The sequence below is a fragment of the Microtus oregoni genome, unplaced genomic scaffold, assembly GCF_018167655.1.
Source record: "Microtus oregoni isolate MIOR12 unplaced genomic scaffold, Mior012 000023F_ref0000262, whole genome shotgun sequence".
NCBI classification, from domain to species: domain Eukaryota; kingdom Metazoa; phylum Chordata; class Mammalia; order Rodentia; family Cricetidae; genus Microtus; species Microtus oregoni.
This window is the reverse complement of record NW_024543082.1, coordinates 7,600,221-7,627,575: the sequence shown is the minus strand read 5'-3', so window position 1 is coordinate 7,627,575 and position 27,355 is coordinate 7,600,221. Positions and strand designations below refer to the sequence as shown.

General features: G+C 44.0%; 1 pseudogene; it reads right to left on the bottom strand.

Annotated features, from left to right (window-relative positions):
- Nucleotides 1-13,547: 13,547 nt before the first annotated feature.
- On the bottom strand, nt 13,548-17,420 carry LOC121462064 (annotated as a pseudogene).
- Between the last annotated feature and the right edge of the window lie 9,935 nt (nt 17,421-27,355).

Below are 27,355 nucleotides of genomic sequence, written 5' to 3'. Positions count from 1 at the left end.
TTGCGGCTTTCTTCATCAAAGCGCTCGCCCCGCTGCCTGCTCATTCTTGCTCATCTCTCCTGGATGTGTCCTGCTGATTTAGTTCCTCCTACAAACCATGTTTTCTCATACACTTAAAAACAGATATTTCTCTATAGGATGGGTGCCCCTGGAACCCTTCAGGTCTATTTTAAATTCGGAGAATACTGTTCAAGTACTCAGGGGTCACTTGGAGTCAGCTATCCCTCAGTAATAGCTAGCATAACTCCTCACCTTTTCCCTGGCTCAGCCGCCCCCTCCCCCACACAGGGATGGTGTTCTTCCCCTTTCCATCCACTACAACCCATTCTTCCCTACAATCCCACACTTTCCGCACCTTCTCTGCATCCCCTAGTTCTTGGTTTCTACCACGCATGCCTATTACCTCACCCATCTGAACATCTTCTGTTTAGTATCTCCTCTCTGGGAACCGACTGCAGTCTCTTCTACACCGACTGTTGTCTTGACTGTTACCCCATCCAAGCACTTCGATTATCCACATCACAGTCGCTTAGCAGACGCGCGAGCAAATTCACAGCTCTACCAGTGTCTTAAGGGAAAAGGTGACCCACGTGGATATTTGGAGTCCTTGGAGGCCTCTGGATGAACTTGTTTTAGTCAAGTTTCCCAGTTTGCAGTTGAGAAATAAACTAGAATTAAAGTGCACAAAACTTGTTAGTTGGAGAACTGAGACTGGATGTAACTACCAATTAATTCATTAATTAGTTAATGTTTGAGACAGAGTCTTGCTATGTGGCTATAGCTGGCCAGTACTCACTATGTAACCCACGCTGACCTTGAAACAATCCTCCTGTCTCGATGTCTGTCACCTCCTCCATGCTGAGATTATAGACATGTACCACCAAACAGTTTTAACTGCCAACTTAAATAACCTTAAGGTTCTAAAAGAAAATACAACTGGATGCCAGAGCTTGAGATTCTATTCCAAGACCATACTTGGGTGCCAGGTTCTTTGCATACTGTCCCTTGGCTGATGCAATGCAGAAGGCTTGACTTAATTGGTTCTTGTAAGTGGGGAGTTTGGTAGTCAGTGTGAAGGGGTCCCAGCAGGTACCCAGGCAGAGTAGAGAACCTCGTGAAGAGATAATGAAACCTGGTGCAGACTGACTTCATCAAACTTGATCACACTTCGGGGAGTCTAATGCCAGGCGGTTCACTGTCAGCGTATTTAAACACAGTACAATCTGGGAAAGGTTTCCAGGCAACGATCTGTCCAATTCCAGGTGCACAATGAAGCTTAAGGTGTGACTACACAGAAACTCCTTTACAAGTACATGACCGTGAAGGTGGATTCTGTAGCTAAAAGGCCTAGAATCTGGTGTGGTCTCTGACCATAGCATAGAGGTCAGCAGGCCATAGACACCTCCCCTAAGGATGTGTGACAGTCTAGGGAGGGAAGAGTCTGGGATAAGCATTCTGGGGGATTGGGTGAGGTCTGCCTCCACAACAAAATGGCCACCATGTTGTTAACAAAATCCATACCTGGGATTCTGAGCAGAAAAACAGATATTTTATGTTTTCTATGGAGAAGTCCCTGTGTGTTCAACATTCCTTGTTCCCCGGTGGTCAGTGGGTGCAAGGACATTGGAACTTCAACATTTGTGTACCAGGCCTCACTTAAGCCAAGGGTTTGGATATAAAGCGTTTCCTTCCTTTTTTAAAAAAAATATTTAATGTGTATGGATGTTTTCCCTGTCTGTGGAGGGTGTCAGATCCTCTGGAACTAGCACTGTAGACACTTGAGAGCTGCCATGTGGGTGATGAGAAGTGAACCCAGGTCCATTGAAAGAGAAGTCAGTGTTCTTAACCATAAAGTCAGCTCTTCAACCCCCTATATAGTTTTTCTTTTTTTTTCAAGATTGAAACCTTTTTATTGCTTGTTAATTTCATACATGAAAATAATGATTTCATCAAATCTATCCCCATCCCTTCCCTTCTGATTTCTTCCATATCTCCTCCTTCACTCCCCCCTCCTGGCTTTGAGTGATTTCTTTTCCCACTGAGTCCTCTTACTGATAACTGTATGTGCATGCGTGGGCAGCCTTTCAGGGGCAGCATCTTAGAAGGAAGCTGACTCTCCCTCCCTCAACACCCATTAACTGCCAAGGGCTCCTCAGCTAGGAGTGGACTTGACAAATCTTTCCCGCTCACTCCCATGTTTCCACTGACTTGATCTTTTTTTTTTTAATTTATTTATTTATTAAGGATTTCTGCCTCCTCCCCGCAACCGCTTCCCATTTCCCTCCCTCTCCCCCTATCAAGTCCCCCTCCCTCATCTGCTCGAAGAGCAATCAGGGTTCCCTGACCTGTGGGAAGCCCAAGGACCGCCCACCTCTATCCAGGTCTCGTAAGGTGAGCATCCAAACTGCCTAGGCTCCCCCAAAGCCAGTATGTGCAGTAGGATCAAAAACCCACTGCGATTGTTCTTGAGTACACTCACCCATTGCTGGTGGGAATGCAAACTTGTGCAACCACTCTGGAAAGCAGTGTTTCGGTTTCTCAGGAAATTCGGGATCAACCTACCCCTGGATCCAGCAATACCACTCTTGGGAATATACCCAAGAGAGGCCCTATCATACAACAAAAGTATATGCTCAACTATGTTCATGGCAGCATTGTTTGTAATAGCCAGAACCTGGAAACAACCTAGATGCCCTTCAACGGAAGAATGGATGAAGAAAGTATGGAATATATACATATTAGAGTACTACTCCGCAGTAAAAAACAAGGACTTCTTGAATTTTGCATACAAATGGATGGAAATAGAAAACCTATATAGTTTTTCAAACATGGAACCTAAGTTTGTGAGAATTTTTTTTTTAAAAAAAACAACAAAACTATGGTACTTAACTATTTTTCAGTGAAAACATATGGGGGTGCTGTGGGACAAAGATATGTACCCTGTCACTCGTATTATTTTTAATAAAATGCTGATTGGCCAGTAGCCAGGCAGAAAGTATAGGCAGGGCAATGGCGACCAGGTAGGAAGTACAGGCATGGCAACGAGAATTATGGGCAGAGGAAAGTTTCAGTCTGCAGTCATCACCCAGACTGGGAGGAAGCCAGACACAGGAAGCAAGATATGACTGCCTTGCCATAAAAGGTACCAAGCCATGTGGCTAACACAGATGAGAATTATGCACTAATATAAGTTATAAGAAAGAGTTAATAAGAAGCCTGAGATACTAGGCCAATCCGTTTATAACTAATGTAGACCTCTGTGTGATTTCTTTGGGACTTAATGACTGTGGGAACCAGGCAGGACAGAAACTTCAGTCAACAGAGGGGTAAGAAGGCTTACATGGGATGGGTTTAAGTTTATTTCAGTCCTCAAAGGGGAGGCTTGCTGGAGGTGATCAATGACATGAGTTTCAAAACAGAAACAGCTGAGTTCCTGGTTCTGTGCAGCCTTGCAACCCTTAGCAAGGTACTTTATGTAATGATTGTTCTGTCTCTTTAAGAGACAAGCCACGCCCACTACCTTCCTGCTTGTAGCCTCAGAGCCCCACTTTCTCTCTTCCTGTCCTCCCTCCATCCCTCCCTCCCTCCCTCCCTCCCTCCCTCCCTTCTCTCTCTCTCTCTCTCTCTCTCTTTCTCTTCTCCCCTTTTTCCTTCCCCTCCATAATCCACCTAATAAATGTCTAACTTTACTTGTATGGTATGTTTATCTGTCTCTCTTGCCTCCAGCCGCAGTCACATGAAGACCTACCGTGTGGTCTTGTGCACCAAATTCTCCCCCCCCCCCCAGGACTGGCTGCTTTCTGGATCCCGGCAGCTCCCAGCAAAATCTGCATGGTGTGCCTTCTGTCTGCCCCTTGCCCACCCGCCGCCCACATAGCTAGTCACCAGGGACACCCAGGGGACCAGTCACCTTTGGAGACCTGCTGCATGGTACGCTGGGGCCCTGCCCAGGACTGGCTGCTCTCGGGACCGCTGCCCCCTCTGCAGCAAATCCATTTCACTTTACCCTTTGGCCATCCATTTGTCTGCCTGTAAAACGGAGATGGTGGTAACTACCCTACAGGATGTGAGAACTACATGGAAAATTTATGTTGTGACTTGGTGTGCACCACACATGGACACTGCCACATATGTGGCAAGTAGCATGTTTTTATCTCCACTGACAGGCTCTCATGTAGCCCAGGCTGGCATCAAACTTGCAATGTAGCTGAGGCTGGCCTTGAACTTCTGATCCTCTCCGCTTTGCCTCTTGTGTGGGGATCATAGGCGTGCATCACCATGCCTGGCTAGCGACCATTCTTGCAACTTGCATGCCTCGTTGTCTCTTGAAGGATCTAGAAGCACAAGGAGAAATGAGGAAAGTAAAGCAAGGCAGAATCATACACTGGTGCTTTGTGAGGTCTTTAAATTTTGATTAATTTTTAATGTCTGAAGCAAGTGATTAAAATGTAACCGGAGCAAGCCTCTCCCAATTATAAGATGTGGTCCTTAGAGATGGCGCTCAGTGGATAATGCTGAGCTCTCTCTGTGGCAAGGCATGCTTTTCTTCTGCGTGCCCGGTCCTCCTCTCGTGGTCCATGCCTTGGTCCTTCCATCACCCAAGTGGACAGGTGGGTGCTATCCATTCCCTGCTCCCTTCCAGTTGCATCTCGACCCCACCAACTCCTCTCCTCTGAGTGGTAGCCCCCCACTCCAGCTTGCATTTCAGCCATGTTCTTAGTGCATTCTTCTTCTTCTTCTTCTTCTTCTTCTTCTTCTTCTTCTTCTTCTTCTTCTTCTCCTTCTCCTTCTCCTCCTCCTCCTCCTCCTCCTCCTTCTTCTTCCTCTTCTCCTCCTCCTTCTTCTTCCTCTCCTTCTCCTCCTCCTCCTCCTCTTCCTCCTCCTCCTCCTCTTCCTTTTGGTTTTTCGAGACAGGGTTTGTCTGTGTAGCCCTGGCTGTCCTGGAACTAGCTCTTGTAGACCAGGCTGGCCTCAAACTCACAGAGATCTTCCTGCCTCTGCCTCCCAAGTACTGAGATTAAAGGTATGCACCACCATCACCCAGCCTCCTTCTTGTTTGTTTTTCGAGACAGGGTTTCTCTGTGTAACAGCCCAGGCTGTCCTTGAACTCACAGAGATCCACCTGCCTCTGCCTCCCAAGTATCAGGATGGAAGGTGTGCTCCACAGATGCCTGGGCTAGTGTATTCTTCTTACAAGAGCCAAAGCTTCCTTCTTAAAGGCAAATCTAGGGACTGGGGAGATAGTGCTGTTGGTAGAGAGTTTGCCTAGTATAAGTGAAGCCCAGGGTTTGATGCCCAGAACTATAGTGAGTAAAAAAATAAATACAAGAAAAAAAAATTGGTCATGTTGCTTTCTAAACTAATACACTCAACAGGCTTCCATTATCCTTATGATGAAATCCCCTGTCTCCCCCCGCCTTTTTTTTTTTTTGTTTTTTGTTTTTTGACAGGGTCCCAGCTGGCCTGGAACTCACTCAGCCACTAAGCAGCAGTTTAGCCTAGACTCATAGTCAAAACAATTCTCCTGACAAATTTCCAACCCCGGCCCCCAAATAGAATTATTCACAAATTAAAAACATCACACAACTATTTTAAGGAGACTGAACACTGTTCAGCCCTAAACTCCACACATCCCTGAACTTCTAGGCAGGGAGAAGAGGCCCTTCCTTCCCTGGGCACTGTTATCCACCTGTCAACAACAAGAGTTTTTCTTACCTCCAGTTCTACAACTGTCAATAACAAGAGTTTTTCTTGGGATTCTCCTGTCTCCAGTAATCAGTTACATCTTTATACTAAAGTAAGCTGGCTGTCAAGCCGAGTTCCCATTTCTTCAGTGTGAAGTTCCTGTGAAGTTCCTCCATTTCTGAGTTTGTGTTGCTTCAGCACCCCATTGATTCCCTCACAGGGCCTAACATCACTCCAGAAACCCTTTGATCTCAAGAAAGACAGGGCCATCAGCCGGCTGCTCCACCAGCTGGGCTCCCTTTGTCTCCTAGGAAGTGGTGTCAGGCATTGTGAGCTCAGCCAAAACCCCCAGCGATGGTGTGACCCAGGGTGTGCCCCACCTTGGAGTTCACAGCCATAATGACAATGGCAGTTGTCACCTTGGCCATCAGGCCTGGATATTGGGGTGTAACACTGGGTGAGGTAGGTGCAGATGGTGCCTGGGTATTGGGTGAGTTAGGTACAGATGGCACAGCTGTGGCTGAGCTGCAGGCACTGGCCCCGGCGGGTGGGAGGCAGATCTCATCTGAGGGGCCAGAGTGGCAACCAGTGACAACTGCGCAACAACCTATGGCCTTTCTTCCGGCCCCTTGCTCACGCTGGACACCCTTGCCTGCACTCCTGTATGCCTGGCTGACACCTCTTTATCCTTCTGGTCTGCTATGGCCAGAACCAAGTCCTTTCAAAAGTTCAAATCACCAGAATCTCAGAAGGTGGCTGCATTCGGAGAAGAGGCAATTAAATTAGAACCAGGTCATCAGGATGGACCCTTATTCAATATGGCTGCATCCCCATCTACACAGGGAAGGGAAGACCACCTGGAGATGTTAGGAATAGATAAACCAAGGAGACAAATCTCAGAGGAAACTGGCTGGAGAGGAGACACCTGATCTCAGATCCCAGAACCGCCATGTGACGCATCTTGGTGGCTTAGGTGCTGCTCCGTGGCTCTTTGATTGTGGCAGCCCCAGTGCCAAGCTGAGGCTGAGATAGCATTTCCCAGGGACTCATCCCCTTCCTTCCAGCACCCGTGTGCTTCTGAGGTGGGCTCCCACGGCCATGAGTGTTGGGATTACTGAACTGCAGTTTTTATCCATCGCCTACTGGAATAGATAAAGATTTGTCTCCCTACTTTGGTTTCTCCTTTGTCTAAACCATAGATAGTGTCTGCTTTTCTCCCTATTTTACACATAGCATAAAGATAACCCATCACATATTGCAGATGTTTGATAGTTAAATAAATGGATAAAACCTTGGTGGTTAAAATCTGGGATGTTAAGTGAGGGTTAACTATAAGTCAGCTAGGGTGCAATGTTGAGGCTTTGGGGACCCCTCAGAGCGATCTATCTGAAAAGACCCTTAGCCAGGTTATCCTTGGTTGAATAACAGAACAACCTTCAAACCCTGCAGAAGGCAGAGGGCCCACCCAGCTCCTGAAGACCACACTCTGACTCCAGAGCTGGTGGAAGATGCTGACACACGAGGATATTAACAAGCCACCCAAGGCCAGATTCAGCAGTGACAGGGGAGTGCTTGCAATTCATTGCTGGTTACATTGGGAACCAGTTGCTGTGCCTCCCTCTGGGCACCGTGACTTTATCTCATCTGCAAGCCTGAACAAGACAGATCTGTTGAATTCCCACTGTGTTTGGGGTGGGGAGAATGAGCGAGACACGGGGTGGAGCCGGGCAGTATAAAATCTGGGATAAGTAGTCACACCAGATTTCCAGGCAGGTGATTGATGACTCAGTAGCTCAGTAAGCCAGGATGCTTACAGCCTGCATGACAAACTCAGAACCGGGCATGGTGGCGCACTCTGAAATGATAGCACTTTTTTTTTTTTTGGTTTTTCGAGACAGGGTTTCTCTGTGGCTTTGGAGCCTGTCCTGGAACTAGCTCTTGTAGACCAGGCTGGTCTTGAACTCAGAGATCCGCCTGCCTCTGCCTCCCGAGTGCTGGGATTAAAGGCGTGCGCCACCACCGCCCGGCATGATAGCATTTTTGAGGTGAGCCTGGGCCACATAGTGAGATTAACCTGGACTGTGGAGAAGAGCCTGTCTTAAAACTAAAGAGAACAAAGCAAAATAAGACAAAGGAAAAAACAAAAGACAACAAAAGACAAAATGCCAGCCCCAAACCCAACAATCAAACGCAGATCACGTGTTGGCCTGTGGTCTTGTGGGAGAAAAGGGACAACAGGAGCAGCATCCCTTGGGTCTGAAATTAATGCGAGGGATTTACAAAACACTTTTATTAATTTTCCGAGGGACAGTCAGAAAATTTAATTATGATGAAGGTTTATTTGATGAGCAAGGATGCCTAGCCACAGTCTAAGATGGTCTCCAGAGTGGTTTCTGTCCCTAAGGATGGTTGTGCGGATTTTTGTTCAATTATAGTGCACACACAGTGCACAAATCGCAGCCTCCATAAGTGCGTTCAGCTACTTAGTTATTGTGCATTTATTTGTTTGCTTGTTTGTTTTTCTAGACAGGGCTTGTATGTCTACAGGTATATTGCCCTAGCTGTCCTGGAACTCTCTCTGTAGACCAGGTGGGCCCGGAACTAACAGAGATCCACCTGCCTCTGCCTCCTGAGTGCTGGGATTAAAGGTGTGCGCCACCACCACCCAGTCTGTTTATTTATATTTTATATGTATGAGTGTTGCACCCGCGTGTATGTTAAGTATGTCATATGTGTGATGCTATGAACGGCACAGGAGGGCATCAGGTTCCTTGGGACTGCACTTACAAACAGGAGTCTCCAGGTGGCTTCTGGGAACTGAACTCTGGGTCTTCTTTAAAGAGCAGTAAGTGATCCCAACTGGTGGCACATCTCTCCAGCCCCCATTTGTTTGTTTTGAGACAGAGTCATGGCTGTGTAGCCCAGGCTGCTCTGAACTCTGAACATAGCCCAGTCTGGTCTCAAACTCATGATCCCCCTCTCTTAACTTCCCAGTGGCTGGGATTGTAGGCATGAGCCATCTTACCCAATTAATTATGTTTAGCTTTATATTTATTTATTTTTAAATTACATTATTCATTTATTTGTGTGTGTGTGTGTGTGTGTGTGTGTGTGCATGCCAGTGTGCACAGCGCAAACACACCATGATCCATGTGGAGGGCAGAGGACAACTTGAAAGAGTGGGTTCTCTCTTTCCACCATGTTGGTCCAGGGAACTGAACTCAGGTCATCAGGCTTGGCTGCAAGTGCCTTCCCCTGCTGAGTGTCATCCCACCAACCCTTTGTCAGAGGGATGGCTTAGCAGGTGAAAGGGCTTGCCCTCCTCCACACATGTGCTATGGCTCATGAATGCCTCCCCCCACTAAGTAAAATTCAAATGTGAAATAAAATTACGTTAGGGGCTAGTGATATGGCTCAGTTGGCAGAGTGCTTGCTTGGGATGCATGAAGCCACAGGTCTGATCTCCTGGCAGCACAAAACTAAGTATGGGGAACCTGTGATCCCAGAACTTGGAAGGTAGAGTCAGGAGAATCAGAAGTTCAAGATCACCCTTGACTGCCAAGTGAGTTCAAGGCCAGCCTGGGCTGCACCAGATGTCCTGAAACCCGAATAACAGCAGCAAGAACACCAACCCCTTTATTTGCTCTGTTTCTCAGACTGTAAAGACAACATGCACATTGCAGAGATACGGAAATATGGGAAGAACAATACTTCGTAATAATCCCATTCGTGGTCTCTCTACGTGGAGACACCTTCTAATTTCTGGTGGGAGAGTTCCAACATTTTTTTCTATGCATCCAAATACTGTCTCCAGATTCCACATCTGTAGAGTCAACAAACTTCAGATAAAAGAGATTTGGGAAATGGGGCTGGAGAGAGGGCTCAGTGGTTAAGAGCACTCGCTGCTCTCGCAGCAGAGGACCTGGGTTTGGATCACACAACAGAAGCCTGTCACAGCAGTTCAAGGGGATTTGACACCCTCTTCTGGCCTCTGTGGGTATTGCATGCATTTGGTGCATAGACACGTATATAAATAAAAATATTAATTAAATATTTGGAAAAATTGTCCTGTACTGAGCATGCAGAGATTTTTTGTTATTAGTCTGAAAATAACATAGAATAAGAATTATTTTCAAACCAGGCATTGGTGCTGCACACCTTTAATCCCAGCACGCGGGAGGCAGATGTAGGTGGATCTCTCCGAGTTTGAGACCAGCTTGGTCTGTGTGATGAGTTCCAGGTCATCCAGGGCTACACAGAGAATCCTGTCTCAAACAAACAGAACAAACAGAATATTTATACTGTATTAAATATTAACATAATCTAGAGATGACTGAATGTCTATGGGAAAATTTGTATAAGTTATATACAGATACTATGTCATTTCATATAAAGGTCTTGAGCAGCCAAGGATTGTGGAATTCCCCTCTGGACACTGAGAAACTGGTGTCTGGCTACCATCAAATTATGGTTGCATGGTTCATATTGTCTTCATTATTGATTGTTAGTGTTCTTAACATATTCTTCCACAGCTTGGCATTTTCTTCCCAGACTTCTCTGGGGCCTGGTCTCCTGTTGCACCCGTGGTCAGCCTGTCCTCACTGTCTGAGGAGAGAGGCATACGCATCAGATAACAGTTGGAAAGACCGTCTGTTTGCTGCTTAAGAGATGAAATCTAGGACGGAGAGGAAGCCCACAGTCAAGGGGGCTGCTTGAAAGCATGGTGAGATCTGAAAATGTGTCCTGAGTTTAGGGGAAGGAAAGAGCCAGATGTACAGAAATCTCTGAGGGCCGGAGGGAATCAAGGTGGGAGAAAGCCAGAGCACTTGCATCCACTGCATCTCACGTTGGGCATTCGGCGTGCACGAACCCAGCACTCCTCCTTCCTGATGAACAGTGACACGTGATTTGGGGAGACGGGGCATTTACAATCAGCCCCTCTGTCCTCCTAGGAGCACTGCTATGTCTTTGGTCACCGCTAGCTCCCACCTGTTTACAATTTAGACATTTTGCACACTCTTAGCAGAAGTGTGTGTTCCCACCATCTTGATCCTGTGTCTATTCTGATCAGTATACTGTGGGGTAGCTCAGATCTTGGTTGAAAGCAGGCTTTTGTGATCTCTGGCAAACCGGAGTGGAGAGCAAGGTGTGGACCATAATCCTTCTCTTATTTTTGTATTTTGATCATATAGACCAGTGGTTCTCAACCTTCCTAATGTTTTGACCCTTCAAAACTGTTCCTCATGTTGTGGTGACCCCTTAACCATAAAGTTATTTTTGTTGCTACTTCATGACTGTGGTTTTGCTATGGTTATGAATCATAATGTAAATATCATATATGCAGATGATCTTAGGCAACCCCTGTAAAAGGGTCATTTAACCCCTAAAGCCGTCATGGCTCACAGGGTGAGAACCACTAATGTAGACAAAAGACAGACCCAAGGGGAAGTTAGGCAGAGGTCTTACCTGGAACTTGCTGTTCTAAGAAGTCCGTTAATTAATTATCTTCATCTACAGAGTTCCTAGAAAACTCATAATCTTCAACAGTACAAAGAAGGGTTTTACCCCTGGAAATGTTCTAGTCTCAGCACCTGAAAGATGTGTGATGGGAATCTCAGCGAGAGTTCAGACGACGTCTTTAAAACTAATGCCACCATATATGAGAGGTGATGACTTCCTATTCTTATACAATGGCAATTTAGGAAATGAGGAGAAGATAAGAGATACAGTAAAATGAGTTCAATCCCCAATGTTCCTTAACAGGACAAACTATAGCAATGAAGTCACGGGTATAGCAAAGTAGAGAACTGCCCACCCTGGGCCTTAAACTGCCCCCAGAGCGAAATCTAGCCCAGCTATTTAGTTTTAAAAGCTCCTTGAGCTAAGAACAGGTTTTGCATTTTATAATTTATTTATTTTATGTATATCAGTGTTTTCCTACATGTATATTTGTATGAGTATGCCAGATCTCCTGGAGCTGGAGTTACAGACAGTTGTGTGCTGCCATGTGGGTGCTGAGAATCAAATCCTGGTCCTCTGAAAGAGCAGTCAGTGTTCTTAACTGCTGAGCCATCTTTCTAGCCTTAGGTTATGCATTTTGAAACTTTATTTTTAATCGTGTGTGTCTGTGTATGTGGGTGCAGTGCCTGTCGAGGCCAGAAGAGGGCATTTGTACTCCTTGGAGTTGGAGTTATAGGCAGTTGTGAGCCACTTGATATGGGTTCCGGCAATTGAGCTTGGGTCCTCTGCAAGAGCATTAGCTATCTTAATAGTAGAATAATCTCTCCAGCCCCCAGTTTTGGCATTTTTTCAGTGGCAGGGGAAAAATCTAAAGAAAAATATTTTATAAAACATGAAAAGGATGTAAACTTTCAATATCTGTGTGCACAGTCTGAGTTTCATGGAACCAGCCATGCAGTTTGCTTATGTATTGACAGTCATTGCCTCTGTCCTGCAGGGCCAAGCCGAATAGTTGTGACAGTGTTATGACTTGTTAAGTTTAATATATTTGTTATCTGGTTCTTCCTAAAAGAATTTTTTTTAATTTACCTCCATGCAGCTCAGGGTTTAGATAAAGAGCACAGCTACTTTGGTTTGATGCCATATTAAGAAATAAAAATAGGCTTGCCAAGAATGAGCCAAAATTTAAATTATCCATTTCATTCCCTCGGTCTTCTGTCTGTCTGCCATCTGTGGTTATCTGTTGTGTGTGTCTAAAGCCTGTCTGCCCCTAGCAAAGGGCCTTGCTCTGTATTTCTTGAACAGCACAGAAAATATGGCTTGGGAAAAGAATGAGAGATTTTTCTACAGTAAAATGTTAAGAGAGTTTCACAAACTCCAAATGACCCACAACTGTAACACAAACCACAAACAGTGTGATCCCCTGTACCCATGTGTCGCTTCCAACATCATAGTAGATGTTTGTTTTCTTTAAGGTTGCTTTCAATCAGTTGGCTGCTTTCAGCATCAGCTCCTCCTCCTCCTCCTCCTCTACCACCACCACCACCAAAGGGTGTATTGTTTAAGATTAAAGCTATGTATTTAGGGGGGCTGGAGAGATGGCTCAGTGGTTAAGAGCATTGCCTCGTCTTCCAAAGGTCCTGAGTTCAATTCCCAGCAACTACATGGTGACTCACAACCATCTGTAATGAGGTCTGGTGCCCTCTTCTGGCCTGTAGGCATACACACAGAATATTGTATACATAATAAATAAATAAATAAACTGATGGAGGAGGGTCATCTGTCTATGTGTTACTTTCATTGGTTAATAACGAAACTGACTTGGCCTTTTGATAGGACAGAAAATTAGGTAGGTGGAGTAAACAGAACAGGATGCTGGGTAGAAGGCAGTGAGGCAGACGTAATGATTCTCCAACCCTAGATGGAAGCAGGTTAGAATCTTTCCGTGGTGCTACACAAATTATTAGAAATGGGTTAATCAAGATGTGAGAATTAGCCAATTATAGAACTAATGGGCCAAGCAGTGTTTAAAAGAATACAGTTTGTGTGTTGTTATTTAAGGTGTAAAGCTAACCATGCAGGAGCAGGGCAGGAACGCAGCCCGCGGCTCCTTCTACAATAAACAAATAATTTTTTTTAAGATTTATTATGTATACAACATTCCTTCCATGTGTGCATGCAGGACAGAAGAGGGTATCAGATCCCATCATAGATGGCTGTGAGCCACCATGTGGTGCTGGGAATTGAACTCAGGACCTCCGGAAGAGCAATGTTTTTAAAAATCTATGTATTTAGCATAGGTTGTAAAAGCAATTATGTGGGGGAGTGCAGGGCATAGTAAGATTGGTTACATTGTTTTCTTTTTTTGGGCAGTTCTCCAACTTTATTTGACATTCATCAGGTTAGTTCTCATCCACATTGACTGCCTGTAGATTTTTGAATGTGGTAACAGGTGCATAAATTACCAATGTGTAGAGCTTGTTTGGTGAGTCCTCATTCTCATTACGTTTTTCCGAACAAACCTATCCAGTTACAGTGTGAAACATTCCTATTCCTTTGGTCCAGATGGCTTTAGTGAGCCTGGTATCAATGCACACATCTGAAGTCCCTCCCCATCTCCTTCATGACAAATTTCCAGATTTGTTTGAGTGCCCTAGGGGCACGATTCATGAAGCCTATGCCAGGGATGCGCTTGTGAATGTTGATGGTGTATTCTCGGGTCACTTCCTCGTTGATGGCAGAACGGTCCTTCTTGCCACCCTTCTGTGCGGGAGCCCTTCTGCCAGGCTCAAGTTGGAAAAGGGTTACATTGTTTCTTAAAGGCAGGTTAAGTTCATACAGGCGGAGCACACACTAGGGAAAGAGGCAGACTTCTTTGTTTTAAGTTATTCCAGGGGCATTATTAACTTGGTGGTGAGTCTGGCAGCAGCTCAGATTCTGACAATGAGCATGTTTTCAGTGAAGTCCTTCCCACGCTACATTCCAGCCCACGGCTTACCAGTAGAAGGTGTCCCATGCTTTCCAGGCTCCATAACCTTATGATCTGATGTCAGCCATTCCCCTCACCCTTGAGATACTCTCTATCTCCAAAGATCTTTCCTAAAGGAGTTTTTTAGTGTGTGTCCAAAACTGTTTTTGGCCCAAACCAGATACTCTTAGCTTTGCCTCTAATACCCCTAAGACCATTGCTTTTCTGAGCTGTCCAATAAAAGCATATTGCAATCCTTGAGAAATGCCTTCATAATAGACTGTTTATTACCACCCAAGAATCTTCCACAGATTTGGATAGACAGCCTTGTCACCAAGTGGCCATCGGCACCTGGCTTATCCTTGCCAAGCTGAGCTATCACAGAATTATTGAAGCACCACACGGTCCCACGCCAGGTTTTTCCCTCCTCAAAGATAAGCCCACATGCTTACTTTATTATATACAAGGCTGGCTAGAAAGGAATGCAAACTCAAAACTACAAGTGGGGCGCGCCTCAGTTTCAACCATAGTCTGACTCCGTAGTTCGAATCTTACAGCTTTCTATCTTTTCCAGTTTTACTAAGCACTTCACAGGGATGTTTTCAACCAACTCCTTCTCAGCAGGTCTTGCAGCTTGCTACTGTTTATCTCCTCCCCCCTCCCCCCCCCCACCTCAGATGTCACAGCAGCTTGGGTGTGAAGGTCAGAGGACAACCCCGAGCTTTTGTCCTTGATATCTTCCGTGTTCCGAGTCTCATCTTCGTCATTTTGCCTCCAAACCCCGGGCTCCAGCTGACCTGCCAGCTTCTACCTCCCTGTGAAAGCACTGGGGTTGTAGATGTGCTACTGCACCCAGCCTTAACGCTGGTTCTGGAGCTCGGAAAGCAGCTCCCAATGCCTGTGCAGAAAAAGCCTTACCAATCGAGCCAGCTGACCAGCCACTTTTAATTTGTTTTATTGTTAAGTAAATGTATTTATTTATTTAACATCCCGGTTGCAACGTCCCCTTCTTCCTCTCCTCCCACTCCCTCCCCACTCCTCCTCTCTGTTCCCATCCCCCAACCCATGCCTCCATTTCTGTTTCTGGAAAGGTTTCTGGTGAGTATCCACAGGACTTGGCATATGAAGTTGCAGTAAGACTAAGCACTTCCCCGTGTATTAAGGCTGCTGCCCAGCCACTTCTAAACTTTTTGTTTAGAAGCAATGGAGTGGAGCCAGGTGTGGCAGCACACACCTTTAATCCCAGCACGTGGGAGGCAGAGACAGGAGGATCTCTGTGACTTCCAGGCAAGCCTGCTCTACATAGTGAGTTCCACAACACCCAGGGCTACATAGAGAGACCCTGTCTAAAAACATCAGAGAAGTTATTGCCGAAGTCTGCTTTCAGCCCATCGGGACAGGAACCTGCTCACTCTATAGATAGTCTCTTCTCTTTTGTAATGGCAAATTATTTATTCACGTCTTTTGTGTATTTCTATTGGATTTTTGTCCTTTTTTAAAAAGTTCCCATCATTTGCCACCTTACTTCTTTTCCCTCACCTGAACAAAAAAAGTCATTTTTTTTTATGTAATTGTACAAAACAGTAATTTCTGAGAGGAAAACTTTGAAGAAATTTCTCCCTTAGACTTCTCCTACAATTCAGATAAGCGCCACTAGGTGGTAGCAGATCTCTTGGCTATGACTTCCACCTCGCATTCAAATTAGTTTTCTGTATTAAAGACAGTACAGATTTAAATTGCGATTAATTTAAAACGTGATTTGAGCATTTAACACTTTATAGATTATTATAATATTAATAATTATTATGATTTTTAAAAGCCAGGCATGGGAACGCAAACTTATTTTTTTAGATATATTTACTTTGTTATCTTACGTGTATGGGTGTTTTACCCCTACATATGTTTGTGCACCAAGTGTAACCCTGGTGCCTGCAGAGCATTGGAGTTCCCGGGACTGGAGACATGGATGAAGTGCTTTGAACTGTATTGAGGTGCTCACAAGAGCAACAATTGCTCTTAAATGCCGAACAACTCTCTAGTGTTGTGTGCCGCCATATCTGGCTACTGTTTAAATACAAATAAAAATCATTTGTTTAAAAAAAAAAGCGTAAAAGGAAATGTGTGTAAATCTGTTTGTCATTCTTTCTCTAACCGGGTCTTATCCTTACACTAATTAGGATGTTACTCCTTTATTGTCTCTTAGAGTTTCTTATGGGACTATGTTAGCAAGAACCAGTTGGCTTAGCTTTAAGCTTGGCAGCCTTAACTTCTTGTGGCTCCTGTCTGTCTACTCCAGCACAAAGGATGTTGGGTGTAGGGAATGGCCCAATTACCATTTTCATTTGTCCATAAGTTTCCATTTTTATTTTTAGAGTTTCGCTTTTGTCTGTTTTGTTGGCAAAATCAAGAAATGAAATCTATGATTTGCTGGGACCAAAAATCCCCCCTCTACCAAACTGGGCTTCAGCTGGAGGGCAGCCGTTTCCCACTGAGTCACCCTGCGTCTGGAAGCTTTCTAACTGGAAATGTAGCTGTCTGTTTTACATGGGATCACATTTGCCACAAACTGGAGTTACTGCAATTATTTTTTTTCCTTTTCTTGGGGAAGGGGATTGGCAATTGAAATGAGGTCCTTAGATGTAGTAACCAAGCTTTCTACCACTGAGCTATCTTACCGGTCCTGATGATGATTTTATTTCTTATTATTTTTCTTTATTTTTTCTTTTTCTTTGTTTTCTTTTTTCCATTTCTTTCCTTTTCTTTTCTCTTTTTCTTTTTGGTTTCTCAAGAGAGGGTTTCTCTGTTTCTCGGTAGCTCTGTCCTGGAACTAGCTCTGTAGACCAGGCTGGCTTTGGACTCACAGAAATCCCCCTGCCTCTGCGTCCTGAGTGCTGGTATTAAAGGCGTGTGCCACCACTGCTCTGCTATTTCTCTATCTTTTACAGTCTTGGGGGGATACAATTAATTTTAAAAAGGAAAACTCTATTTATAGAGGGAAATAAAATTACACTATGAAGTTTTGAACAAGAATTGAATAAATCCTTACAGTTTTGAAAATTAATTCTCTTAGCTTTTAAGTTTTCATACAAGTGTATATTGTATGTTGCATATCCCACAGTTTTCCCTAAGAAATGTATGTATGTATGTATGTTTGTATGTATGTATGTATGTGTGTATGTATGTATGTATGTATGTGTTTGTGATGTGCGTGCACGCTCAGATTGTTTGCAGGTACCTGAGGCCAGAATAGGGTGTCACGTACCCTGGAGCTGAAGTTGCTGGTGGTTGTGAGCTGCCAGCCATGCATGATGGGAATGAAACCCTGGGCCTCCGGCAGACAGAGACCAATTAACCTCTGAGCCGTTCCTCCACTCCCTTCCCTCTAGTTCCTATTGTAGGATTCCCAAACACTGAAGCAGACTGTGCGACAAGGACTTCTGAACCTCCATTCAGATCAAGCAATTATTATATATTTACTATATGTATTTTAATATTTATACATTTGGGTGCACAGACATATTTGCAGACAAAAATTCCCTACTCAAAAATTAAAATAGAATAAATAAAATTTCAAAAAAATACCCAGCCTTTAAAGGACACATTTGCGTTTCTCCAGTGCAAGTGCAGTGAGTCACGATTGGTGATGCCAAGTCCCTTGAGAGCTGAGTCATTTAAAAGAATTTTTATTTTATTTATTTTTTTCTTTATCGTAGTGCTGGAGATCAAACCAAGGCATTAAACCAAGGCATAACTTTAAAGGAGGTAGTTATCTATGTCTGTGTGGATACGTGTATCTCTTTTAAAGGAGGTAGTTATCTATGTCTGTGTGGATACGTGTATCTCTTTTAAAGGAGGTAGTTATCTAGTCTGTGTGGATACGTGTATCTCTTTTAAAGGAGGTAGTTATCTATGTCTGTGTGGATACGTGTATCTCTTTTAAAGGAGGTAGTTATCTATGTCTGTGTGGATACGTGTATCTCTTTTAAAGGAGGTAGTTATCTAGTCTGTGTGGATACGTGTATCTCTTTTAAAGGAGGTAGTTATCTAGTCTGTGTGGATACGTGTGTCTCTTTTAAAGGAGACCGGGTCCGCTGCCCTTTTAATATGCTGTCATCTTTGTTGTATCTGAGTTTCTGTCACTGTGTTTAATTGCATGACTGCCAGTTCCAAGCAGCATGTGAGGTTTTTCAGAAGTGGCCGTGGTTTGAACCCACAGTCTTTTGGTTTGAACAACTCTTTCCTGGCTCAGGAAGACTTGCAACCATAGACTGCCAGATCAGAGAACCTACTCCCACACACACGAGAAAGCCTAGACCCTGAAAGTGTAATGGTTTCCTGTTGTTACTATAGCCTGTTACCACAGAGCAGACACTTCACATGACACAGATGTGTCATTTCACACATCGGGAGGTCAGAAATCCACGTGGGTCCCCTGGATTACATCATAGTACCAGAAGGCTGGAGACAGGGACACCGGCTTCTTTCCCAGAGTCTGTTTTCCTTGGCTTCTGATTACTTCCACCAGAGCCAACAGAACGCCATCTTCAAGTTTCTCTCACCCTAACTTCAAGCGTCTGCCTCCTTCTGTTGGGTGAAGGAACCCTGGAGATTACACCGGGCCCACTCCAACAATCCAGGACACACTGTTGGTCTCGGGGTTATCAGATGAACAATCTGAGCTCCATAGGCAACCTAGTTACTCCTGGCATTAATATAACATAGTCACAGACTCAGTGGGCCAGGGCATGGGCGTTATCGGGAGCCATTATGTAAGGCACCGAGTAATTAGGAGTTTCTCACCAGGACACATGGCAGTCTCAAGTGTCTGTTTTGTATTGCAAAAGATAGGCTGAGTAGAACCCTATTCAAGAGCTTAACGATAGAGGTGTTTAAATTATTGTATGATAACTTTACCTTCAGACAGCTATGTTGAGACAGCAGAAGGCTAGCATGAGCCTGCCCTTCTGAAGACAGTTTTTTTGTGTGTGTGGTTGTTGTTTCTTGAGACCAGCTTTCTCTGTAGCTTTGAAGCCTGTCCTGGAACTAGCTCTTGTAGATCAGGCTAGCCCCTAACTCATACAGATCCACCTGCCTCTGCCTCCCAAGTGCTGGGATTAAAGGTGTATACCACCACCTGGCTGACAGTTAGATTTTGAAAATATATTCATTTTTATTTCATGTGTATGTGTATATCTATGTACCATGTATGTGCAGTGCCCATAGAGGTCAGAAGAGGGAGCCAGGTCCTACTCTGGCAATGGAGTTACAGATGAGCCTCCAAGTAGTGAGACTCCTTAAATTTGACAGATATTTAAGAAGGTTATAACTGTTCTCCCCAGGACTTGGCCATTATCTCAAGTTTTCTCTCTGGGACCCTAAAAGTATTTCACCCACATTCAGCAGGAATCAATCCAGAGAACACATTATCTGCATTCCCAAGAGAAAAGAGGGTGTGGTGGTTTTTGGTTATTTTGTAGGTCATGGATATTTGTTATATTTAGGGGAATATAGGATAAAAAGACAACTATTAATATCAGATACTTTGTACTGGCATGGATTTGGGTATATGGGTACAAATTCAGATTCAATTTTGTTAAACTGTATATATATGTATATATATATATATATATATATATATATATATATTTCTACTCTTGTTTAAAAGACTTTTGTATATTGATACAAATTTAAGGTAATTTTTGTTATAACACACTGTTAAATGTTTCTACTCTTGTTTAAAAAATTTGGTATGTTGATACCAATTTAAGGTTATTTTTGTTACATCATATTGTATATATGTTTTTGCTCATGTTTAAAGTCTTGTACCTATGCAGTTCATTTAAAAATGTAAGGTAATGTTGACAGAGGTTTCTTTCCTGCCCAATCCTGCAGTTGTTCGGCCCCAAAGAAACACACAGAGGTCTACATTAATTATAAACTGGTTGGCCTATTAGCTCAGGCTTCTTATTAACCTTACATCTTACAGTAACCCATAATTCTATTCTGTGTTAGCCACGTGGCTTGATACCTTTTTTATCAGTGAGGTGTTCTTATCTTGCTTCCTCTGTGTCTGGGTGGCTACTGCAAAATGACCCTTTCCTCTTCTCAGAATTCTCCTGTTCTCATTGCCTCATCTCTACTTCCTGCCTGGCCACTGGCCAATCAGCGTTTTATTAAAATGATACAAGTGACAGGATACAATACCATTGTCCCACAGCAAGATAAAGGCAGGTGGTGGTGGCACACATCTTTAATTCCAGCACTCAGGAGGCAGAGGCAGGCAGATCTCAGTGAGTTTGAGGTCAGCCTGGTCTACAGACCAAGTTAAAAGGACAGGCTCCAAAGCTACACAGAGAAACTCTGTCTCAAAAAATAAAAATTAAAAAAAATATGGTAAAGTTCTAGTTTTTTTGAAAACTATTATTATGAACTATTTAGGATAATCAAGAAATACAGGTCAGTAGTTAGTCATCTACAACAATCAAATTTGTAGATATGCTAGGTATGTTTTCCAGATCACATAGAGGTATATTTTAGATAGATGGGTCTTCAAATACTTCAAAGACCTATAGAATATGGAATTTAGAATGTTTTGTTAATTTTAAGTGTTTCATGATAGTGAGACACATCAGCTCCTGGCAGCACCAATTTACTTCTGAGAAGATATGGGTGTTGAAGAAACTCCTTATGGAGTTTGCTTTCATTGTGGCAAGGCCAGCCACTGAGCAGAGAAACTGCTCTTGCCTTTGACTGCTGACTATGTGCTGTGCAGACTGGACATGCAGGACCCACCAGAAAGTGACTGCTGCAAACTTTGTCAAAACAAGGTGGGATGGTCATTCAGCGTTCTGCTTCACGGAAGAAACTACCAGACATCCTGCAGGACACAGAGGAAAGTGACTGACAAGCTGCCAATATAGGTCTTTCAAATTTCCTGCTTCAGATACTAGAGGCCTGTAGGGTGAAGATGGATGCCCCAACTATGCAAAGGAACTTTGTGCTACTGTCCAGGCAGTTAGACATCTTTGTCATTTCTAGAGTTTTTTAGAAGTTGTTTGCAATACATACGCTCTTTGTTTATTTAAATAATATTAAATCCTGCTGGTGCCTTTAATGGAGTTGAAGACTAGACATAGTTGTAATTTTTCTTAGATATGATAGAAAGTAAGTTAGGTATAAAATTTTGGATTTACTAAGACAGGATAGATTATGGAGTGTTTTCTTTAAATTTTTTCAGACACAAGTGAATTGGAATTCAGTACACTGTGAATGTAATCTTTATTTGATAATTGTTCTTATTGTCTATAGTCTTGCTATGCTAAAGTTTTAACTTCATTTTTGTATAGAAAGGAAAAAAAGGGGAACTATTGGGGAATTTTATTTTAAAGTGTATGACTTTGTTTATGCTGCATTTGTTTAACTCTGTGAGGCTGTGATTCTTTGCCTGTCTAATACACCTGATGAGCTAATAAAGAGATGAACGGCCATTAGCAAGGCAGGAACAAGGAAAGGCAGGGCTGACAGGCAGAGAAACAAGGAAAAAAAGGAGTAAGGAGAGAACGAAGGAGGACATCAGGTGCCAGCCACCCAGTTACCCAGCCACCCACAGAGTAAGAGTGAAAATAAGATATGTAGAAGTAAAAAAAAGAAAAAGCCCAGAGGAAAAAGATTTTCAGGATTATTTAAGAAAAGCTGGCAAGGGAGTCAGAGACAGGCAGATCACTGTGAGTTCAAGGCCAGCCTGGGGAGAGTTCCAGGAAAGGTTCCAAAGCTACAGAGAAATCCTGTGGGAGGAAAAAAACCTGGCAAGAAACAAGCCAGGCTAAGGCTGGACATTCTTAAGACTCTGAGTGTGTTTTATTTGGGAGCCGGGTGGTGGGTTTCCCAAAAAGCCAAAAGAGTAAAACATCAAACAACAGGGCCTCAGATGTCTTAGTTTTAGGCTAAAGCTGCCTCAAGGACGTTGGGTCAGCTATAAGGGTTAGCAGTGAATGGCTGTTAAAGGAATGAGAGACAGCCCGAGACAATTTTGTTCTTTAATCTGCAAGAGCTCATCTTCCCACAGTCACACTTGTTCTAGTTAGTCTGTCTGCAGGGACTTCCACACAGGTGTTGAAGTCATTCAGAGAACGTTGTTCACAGCAGCAAGGGGAGAGGATCTTCCCTAAACTGACCTGATTCAGAAAGGATGGAGGTTAGGGTAGAGGTCAAGAAGAGGACTCACAGGAACCTGACAACGTTTGGGTCAAAATAGAGTCTTTTTCATAGTCATTCTCCAAGTCTGAAAAAGCAAAAAGAACATGGGCACTTGAGCAGTGTTGAGTCTCCCACTGAAGTGCTTGCGTCAGGGGAAGCACACTGTGTACCCACATTGGGTCGTTTGCTCTGTCTGGTGGCTATGGCTACTCTGGAGAGAGCTGGCCTCCAGGCTTGAGGCTTCAGAGTTTATTCTTTTGTGTGTTCCTAGGTCCCATTCCAGAGAAACGTCTGGAGAGTCAGGTGAACAAGACGTTGAAGGATGCTTGGCACAGCTGTGGAAACATCACAGACGGCATTGTTTAGAACAAACGTCAACACTAGGTCCCAACAGGCCAGGCTAGAAATGAGAATAGATTTTACCAGTGCTTAAGTCCACGTCACCGAGCAAAACTTTCCGAACAGGCCAGTTTCAGCGCGTAGATTTAAGGTCCCTCTGCCTTAATCTTTACACACAGAGGCTAACCTGGACTAACCTGGGAACTAAGCAGTTAACTTTCTGTGGGTGTCTCTTCCTGTCACAGCTGTACAAGGAAAGGAACACTGAAACGACCGATCCACTTTTCCCTTTGAGTTCTTCTTTTCTTTCCCACTTCTTTCTTCTTACAAAACCAACCTTTCCCAGGGGGCTATTTATTTTACTTTATATAATAAAGTGTTACCTGATTCTAGAATCATAAAATAAACTGATGTAATTTTGCTCTTTTTTTAAATTAAATTTTTAGAAACGTGTGTGTGTGTGTGCCTTGCATGTGTGTGCGCCTGTGCGTGTGTGTGTGGCTGTGTGTGCATGTGTGTGTGCCTGCGTGCATGTGTGTACGTGTGTGTGTGTGCCTACGTGCACGTGTGTACGTGTGTGTGCCTACGTGCACGTGTGCGCGTGCATGTGTGTGTGTGACTGCACCTGTGCACACCTGTGTGCGTGTGTGTGTGTGTGCCTGCGCCTATGCACACGTGTGTGTGTGTGTGTGCGCGCGCACGCGTGCATGCATGTATGTATGTACACATGCCACAGGGAGCATGCTGAGGTCAGAGAACAATCCATTGGTGTCAGCTCTCTCTCTCTTTCCTCCATGTGGGACCATCTATTCAGGTCCATAGGCTTGACAGTGAGTCGGCCTCACACTCAGCCATCTGCCTGACCCTGTAATTTTGTTCTGAATGGCAGCAAAGAAGGAGGGCTAAGCATCTCCTTGACCAAGCAAGGTAGGCCCACTCTGTGGTGAGAACAGAGCCCATAGGCATAGCCAAGAGCTCAAAGAATGAAGACAGACTTAGTATGGTGAGTAAGGAGAGAATTTCCCAAGCAGGACCTCCCCAAACCAGGATGGCAAGGGGCATGTATTGGGAAAACAAACACGCGCTTACACAGGAAAGACTCCCCATCACGTGCGTACACATCAGCATGCTCAGTTTGACGTCATGCATGTTATAAAATCTAGTAGATGGGAGAATTTAGCATTTTATTAGCAAAGTTTACTCTAGGAGACCTAAAAAGAATCAGAGTGACCTTGTGATTTGCGCTGGCTTTTTTCTTTGCATTTTATTGAAGGACAGTCCAGAGACAGAGAGAGAGAGAGAGAGAGAGAGAGAGAGAAGAGGAGAGGAGAGGAGAGGAGAGAAAGAAAGAGAAAGAAAGAAATTGAACCATCAAATAATTGGTTCATTTGAGGACAAGGTGAAAATGTCACCTTATAAATGGAGCAAATGTCACAACTGGACTCAGCAAGCTCAGGTGAGTATTTCCTGCTCTGCTCCAAAGAATGGCCTTGGCTTTGGTAGTAAAATTCGTCAGTTACCTGTTTTCTTTTTTCTGGCTTTGGAGACTGCACCCAGGGCCTCAGCATATGCTAAGCTAAGCTTTCCCTCAACTCCCGAGTCATACACAGCCAGTTCTATCTAAAGGCTTTCAGTGAATTGAAACATTAACTCCACGGCCGACTTTCAGGTTCTTTCTGCTGTGATCGCTTGGCTAACTCTCCAGTGATTAATCTCCAGCCAAGTCAGGGAAATTCTCCAGTGTGACTTTTAAGCTGCTGAATTTTAAGGAATCCTGTGGCTGCTTCGTGATAATTTTCTATTACAGGAAAATGTTAAAGCCCCTCTCCCCCAGAGGCAAAGAAATAAGTGTAGTTTCCTATGCCCTTATTAGCTTTAACAGCCAGGACCCCGCCCTGCGGTGGTGGAGCACACAGCCAGGACCCCGCCGGGAAGTGGTGGCGCACACCTTTGATTCCAGCATTGGGGAAGCAGAGGCAGGAGAATCTTTGTGAGTTCCAGGCCAGACTGGTTTACAGAGTGAGTTCAAGGACCACCAGGGTGGTTACACAGAGAAAAATCAATAAAATAAACAAACAAAAACAACCGCCATGACCTTTCATGGGTTTTCTTTTCACCACACATTTATTCCTACAGGGGGGGTTATTATATTTTATTTAGATTTATTTTAATTTTGTACGTGCACACACACAGGTCTATGAATAACCTTGGGGGCCAGAAGAGGGAGTTAGGTCCCCATGGCTGGGGTACAGGGGTTTGGGAAGCTACTCAGGCAGGCAGTGGGAAGAGAACTTGGGTCCTCGGTAGGAACGGCAACCCTCTTAGCTGCTTCTGTTAAATGACCATGGCGTAGGTGTCAGAATAAATGGGATAAAGTTGATATCAACAAGAAATGATTTGGGCACAGGGCAGAGTCAGGAATTCTTTATGTTACTTTTACTTTTCAAATTTTTCTTTAATTTTGAAGTTATTTCTAAATAATGATAATAACAAACAACCCCAATGAACAAAAGCAAACCATGACTACAACATCATAGCTAATAACCCGGATGATAGGTTTCTTTCTGTTTTATTATAAGTCGCCCTTCTAGAAGTTATTTTTGTTATCTCTATTTTGTGGTGCTGGGGCTCAAACCCAGGAGCTGGGGAGTGCTGGGCAAACATTAGCACGGAATGGCATCTCCAGCTTTGCTTTTTATCTGATTGGGAGGGGGAGTTCATCTTTGTTTTCTCTTTGTGGAAAGCAGCTAATGGAAAATGAAACCCAGGAAAAGATTAAAAAGAAAATAAAACAATGCCCCATTCTAAGACCCAGACATAATCACTGACAGAGGACCGTGCTCTTTTTCCCTGCGCACCAGACGCTACCATGCATGTGGAGAGGCACGTACACACGCCCGTCACTAAGAAGCAATACTAATGGTCTGTAGCAGAACCAGCAGAGCCCACGCTCCCTCCGAACTCCCCCTGCCTGCCCTGTCTCATCTGCCTGCAGGTTGCTCCCCTGGCAAACACTTGGTCATTTCTGCCTTTCTCCCAGTGTCATTTGATCCACCACTGCTGTTGACATGAAAGGGGATCACATTTTGCTCCCCCACCCCATCAAGAAAGTATGGGTTTCATTTGATGTTTGATCTTAAAAGATGTGGTTTGACTTGCTGGGTGACAGATTGACCCATTTATCACAGCCCATGATCTCCCAGCATGCCCTGTGGGCTACAGGCCTGCCTGTCACTGGCTATGACAGCTACAGGGCAGCCTCTGGGTCTGTTTTTTTTTTTTTTGGGGGGGGGGGGTCTTGGATGCTGAGGCAAGGTAGGGTAGGTAATGAAACCCTTGTTTAACAACCCTGTGAGGGATAAAGAGCAGATGGCTCTTGGTTGGGTTCCATCCAAACTTGAAAAACCGGCTTCCCAACATTTTGTGTCCAGGTGCCATAGCATGAATCCCTTTCTGTTTAAGCAACACACAGTATCGGATTCTGTTGTTTCCAGTCAGAATAGCTGATAGAAGGTACCTTTGAATTCCATACTTGCTAAGTATGTAAAAGTAAATCTCATTATTTTGGTGCTTATCTGTATTTTACCCACATTCTTGAAGGTGATGCTTTTTCTTTCATTTTTTTCCCCTCTTTCTTCTGTCTGAGACAGGGACTTCCCTCTGTAGGTCAGGCTGGTTCCAGACTGTTGATTCTCTGCTCCCTCCTGAATGCTGGCATTATCAGAGTGTGATACCACACCTGTTCTTTATTTATTTAAGATTTATTATGTTCAAAAATGTGTGTGTGTGCGTGTGTGCTTGGCACATATATTGGTGCTCAAGGAGGCCAGACAAGGGGGTGGGATCCCCTAGAGCTGGAGTTAGTGGCAATTGTGAGCTGCTTGGTGTGGTTGCTGGGAACTGAACTCGGGGCCTCTGGAAAAGCAGTAAGCAGTCTTAACCGCTGATAACCACTGAGCCATCTCTCTAACTTTACACCTACCTTTTCAAGTTTAACTGTCATTTTTTTTTCAATGTTAGCCATTGAACTCAGGATCTCTGTACACCAATAATTTTACACCAATTACTAGGTTTGGTGCCTAACCCTAGTTTGCAGCTTTAGTAGGGGTACTGTACCTTCTTCACATAGGAAACTGAAGCAAAGTAAGTCTGCTATACTGGTTGAAATCCTGCTATTGGTTTTCCAATAATTCACAAAGTCAATGGGTTCATGAATAAATAAATCAAAATGTTTCATAGACTCTGGGCTACTCTGGACTACAGAAAAGCTTTAAGGGGACAGGGTGACTGCCTGAATTGAGTGAGTCTCGTCTTAAATAATGTGCTTAGCCAGATGGTGGCGGTGTACGCTTTTAATCTCAACATTCGGAATGCAGAGGCAGGTGGATTTCTGTGAGTTCAGGACCAGCCTGGTCTACAGGACAGGCTCCAAAGCTACAGAGAAACCCGGTCTCAAAAAAAAAAAGTACTTATTTGTTTTAAAATTTAGCTACATGTTTCCTTTAAATTCTTTCATTTTTAAAGACCTTCTATTGCATATATTTAAGGTTGCAACATGATGCTGTAGGATGGGACACAAATTAACATAGCCATCATTTCATAGAGCTGCCTGCATCCATTGTGTGCTACTGTAAGAGAATACCCAAGACCGCGTGATTTAGAAGAACTGAGATATATTTCCTGCAGTTCTAGAGTTTGAGAAGTTCA